The sequence below is a fragment of the Charadrius vociferus genome, unplaced genomic scaffold (genome assembly GCF_000708025.1).
Source record: "Charadrius vociferus isolate BGI_N301 unplaced genomic scaffold, ASM70802v2 scaffold262, whole genome shotgun sequence".
Lineage (NCBI taxonomy): Eukaryota > Metazoa > Chordata > Aves > Charadriiformes > Charadriidae > Charadrius > Charadrius vociferus.
In genome coordinates, this window is record NW_009647218.1 from 3,967,686 (window position 1) to 3,972,657 (window position 4,972).

Genomic DNA, 4,972 nt, shown 5'->3' on the forward strand with positions numbered 1-4,972 from the left:
GATCACACCAGACCCTCTGCCACACCATTTCAGCAAGCTAAAATAGGAGCAAAACCCCCACTTTTTTGGCTGGTGTTTTCAGATGGTTTAAGATGATGAGCCTAATTGCAGTGCAGAGGCTGCTAGGGACAAGCAGAAATGACCTGGATGAGAGATAAGGTGGCACCACAGCAACCACTGGCTGGATTGACTTGGACATGGGCTTCAAACCCTGAGTGAATGACTTTGGTGCTAAAAAAATGAATGCAGCATTGAATTCAAGTCTGAAACACAGAAACTTGATCTCGACTTTTGGATATACTATTGGGGAAAAAAATGCAGAAAACACAGTGCAAAAAATGTGAATTGTAAGACCCTAGTGCCACAAAGGCTTATCCACAGGCTTATGTCTCTCTTTGTTTTCTAAGTGACACTCCCAGGAGTATATTGCCTGGTGAGAGAAATACAGCCATCAAAGCCAGATATGCCACATAAGAACATGTGAGTTACCAGGATATATTTCTAAGTGATGATCAAAGAATGGGTAAAAATAGCATATTATCTAATTTTGAGGATTTAAGTTTTACAGTGAAAGACCTTTTAAGTGTTGCCAATAATTAAAAACAAAGGAAAAGCTCATAAACAAATGGAAGTTGTGTAGACATTAAGTGTACAGTGTTCAGAAGTGACAGGTCTCCTGTGTACCAGTTACTGCAGGGTTAAGAACGCAATAATTACTTCCTAAAATAATTTAACTAAATGCATGTTTTTTTTCAGTAATGAGCAGACTGTTACTGGAAGTAGGCATAAATGTGCCACTATTTGTCTGCCTTATAAAATCTGGAGAAGTACTATATTCAGGAATTCCCCAGTACTGGCTCTGCAATCTGAACCTCTGAGTCAGATTCTGACTTCTTTTGTACTCATCCAGCACTTATATAAACCCAGTCAACTTAACTGAAAGACCTGATTTTTACACTGTGGGATTGCTTTATTCTCACTCTCTCAAGGTAAGGAAGTAAACTGTAAACCAGAAAGCTGGTGTACAGCCCAGTAGTTGCTTCCAACCTCATCCTCACAGTGACAATCTAAAAGCTAAGTGGCCGGCTGTGCCTTCGGCACAAGTTGGCAGGGGCTTGGAAGAAAAGAAAGGGAAGGCAAGAAGCTAAGATGTCCAAGCTAAGAAGCTGTTTTCCCAAGACTTTATATATTATCAAAGGGTAAGCTCTAAGGGCAGAGCCCTCCCTTTCCCTCCTCACCCACCATAGCCTAACACTCACTGCGCCAGCCAAAAAGAAATGGACCTCCCTCCTTCTTAACAGTTCAGTTTCAACTCAAGTCTGTTCCTGGATCTACTTTAGCACGTGGCCATACACATGTTGATGTTGGCACAAGGCGGGGAGAGGTGGAGAGGAGCAGGAGGGCAGGATTGCCTTTTCCAGGGGCATTGTGTTGTACGTCCTAGTTTTATTCGCACTGATTTTCCTGTGTGAACAAGCCTTGGCCCTGAATTTCCTCTCCTCCTGGCTATTGCTATTGACCCACCCAGTCACACAAATGAGAAAAGGATTAGATGTACCTTGTGTGTGTCCACTCAAAGCAGTGGAAAAATCCATGCATTTTTTTTTTATTAGAGAATTATGAATATTGTATATTGTTATAGATTATTGGATCTGGACCACGATACCAAAATCGTATTTTTCATGCGAACACATCAGCTTATGTCACATTTGAAGCAGAAAAGTTATGATATGTCAAGAAATGTGGAGTTTTTTGTGCTATTTCTACCTCAAACCAGAGATTGCCAAATATCTTACAAGAAAATTATTTCTTAGTAAAAGGAGTTTGAAAAGTTTTTGTAGAAGCATTACATTTTTTTAGAGCTTATTCCAAAACAAATGTTTAACACTGACACCACTGAAGGATTAAAAAAAGAAAAGCTAAAAAACTGTCTCAAACTTACACACTTCAAAGTAATCTAGATTTAAATTGTTATAGCCTGAAACAACTCTGCTGCTCTCAGTGTGAGAGGAATTACGTCCTGCATATTCAGACATGTTACAGGACATCTACATTATGAGACAGTCTTCAAACCACTGCTTTCTCTTCTTAAGAATGCATGACCTGAAATTCATGCTTTAACTTTTGCCCAAACTACTGGGGTTTTTTTTACATTATTTGTATCCCACACCACTAATGAACTAATGATGCATGAAAATCTTCCAGGTTTTGAACCTCAACAAACTTTGCCATGAAATTGGCTGAAGTTCAAAATTTGTAACAGAAGCCTAAACAGGGCAAATTTGGGCCTGCTTTCTCTCCACAAATTTTGATGCAGGCTTGGTCAAAAAATTCTTTTCAGTCAAAGTCCTGTTTCTGCTTGCTCATCGCTTTCTCTGGGTTATTAATACATAGCCATGGTCTCACATACTGGGCTCATCATGTTGGTGATTTTTTTAAGCATTTGTTTGTTCTGAAAACTTTGAAACAAAACCATTCTGCTATCAAATTTACACAATCATTCATCTTTCGCTGCATTGCATCATTTTAATTTGCTACAATGTGACAATTACTGGCAGGATACGTTACGTGGTATATAGAAATTTCTTTTGTTTAATTAGTGCATACCAAGTACATTTTCCTCCCATGAGCCATTTGATTAGCTTATTTAAAACCCAGTCTACAAGACCATGTGAGGTGACTAATACGAAAGGTAAACTTGCATTTAAGAAAAACAATATACTAGGAAAGTACAGAAGAAAAATTCCCACTGGCAGAGGTCTCTTGTATTTGGAAGCTGATTTTCCCATTTCTGTCTGGGAACAGTGTTGGAAATTAGGTTCAAAGTAGCAAGACGAGTACATAATGTTAAAAAGCATTAGTTTATACAGCAATTCTTACTGGGCTTTGCCCTTCAGTCGTGCCTCTGAGAAAACAAATTGAATTTCCTGATTTCAAATGGCAAACTCTGCTATTACATACTTTGTGATTTCAAAGAGCATCTGTCATCACACAAAGACAAATACATTTCTTGGAGAAACATCTGGTGCTTTTTTAAACAAGCCTCAGGCCAGGTCTGCGCAATGAATGAAATATGTACTATAGATAGAGTGTTATTTAGTGTTGCTTTTCATTTAATCAACTGTGTGCGGAATGTTTGTATTGCGTTAACTATCTCTAAAATATTGTCTCTCCTACCACTTTGGGCAATTGTTGCCTTTTACAAAAAGAAACAAAAAAACCCCCCAAATTACAAAAAAAAAAAAGGCAAACAACAAAAAAAAAAAAAAGAAAAACCCACCCCAACAAAGAGCAGTAAATCAACTCTACTTGATTTCCTAGTTCCTTGCAGGATAACTGTGGGAAAGGCAGTAGATGTTCACACACTTCTTTTTTTAAAAAGCAAGTGTTTAGTCTTTGTGCTTCACAAAAACCAGCAATAAGCTCTGTTCTTTTGGCTGTCTGAATTTGCAATAGAAAAATGAACGTGCATCCAACAGCACCCCTCAACCAAGCTAATGTCAAAAATCTGTATCATAGTTCAGAAAAGAATACACAGGAAGCTAACCAGCATAGCGGTACCCCGATGCCCCATTTCTCGTGTTTTGATTTTCTTGGCCACTTCATGCTGTGATGACCCAGCTCGTAGCAGGGTCCTCACCTTCTGATGAGGTGTCACAAGCTCATTTGTAATATTTCTCCCACGCTGAAAATCAGAGCAGTGGGGCCTGTTGAAGCGCTCCTTGATAGCTCTTTTTGGTTAGGCTTTGTTGTGTCTCATGTCTGACCATTTCTTTCATAGTAAATTTATAAGCGAAGTGAATGGACAGGGGCGGTGTCACACACATGAGTAAAGAAGCTGCTGCCACACTGATATATGGTATACTGAAAGTTAATAGGAAAGACAAAAAAAGAAGGGGAGCACAAGGATGGAAAGGAGGTGAAGTGTCTCTTCCAGATCAAGTGGAATGACCATAAAGCGAATGACCATAAAGCAAAATTCATACCTGGGACAACACTTCCTACTTTTCTTGAAATGAAGGGTCTGTGCTCTGGTTTTGACTCACTGTATTGCCCCTGTTGGTGGCCCCCAATGCTGGTCCAAATAGTTTCAAAAAGTGATTTCTAGATAATGATGCAGGCATATCTCTCTGTGCCTACGCTACCCTGAATAGCACACATTCAATGAACAGGATTGTCCAATCCATTCACGTTTCCCTTCTTTCACAGCAGGGAAAAGGGCAGTATTTCATCTGCCTCCTCTACATTCACATCCTGCTCTTAGGTGAATGGTTCAGCAGTCAAAAATGCAACTAGTACACTAGTGTAAATATACTGCACACATTTGGAGGACAAGGAACCAAAATAGCAAGTATGCATAAATAGATAAGTCATAAGGCACTAAAAAAACACTGAATGGCAGGATCAAGCTTAGTGTATGTCTACATTCAAAACAAAACAAAACAAAAAGGACAAACAAGTCCTCAGAAAGTATAAACAAATAATTGGAACTCAGATAGAAAGACCTATTGCAAGGCGATGTAACATCCTTCCCATTGAAGGGTCTTTTGCAATACTGTCTGTGAATTAAATCTTCTACGCCAACCCTTGTTCTCATTAAGGGTGACTGTCAACTAAAAAAAGTAATTTTGGAATGAATGAGAACTATCATGCTTAAAGGCATAAAATAATCTCAGACTAACAGAGGTCAGTAAGAAACTTCCATGAATAGAAAATTGTTCTATACAAGCTCCTGTACAGTGTTATCTGAATTCTTCTGAAGTAAGTGAAATGTGTCACTGTTGGGCTCAAAATTGAGCATGGAGAATAGTGATCTGATTTGGGCAGTTTAAGAGCTTTCTTCTCCTCTACAAATGGGAAAAGAAATGCAGTAGACGTCAAATATTTCTTTTGAGCTAAACTCTTTGCGTAAGCATAGAATTTTAGGAAGAAAAATATTCCTTTCCGAGGACAATGGCAGCCCAGCTAGCAG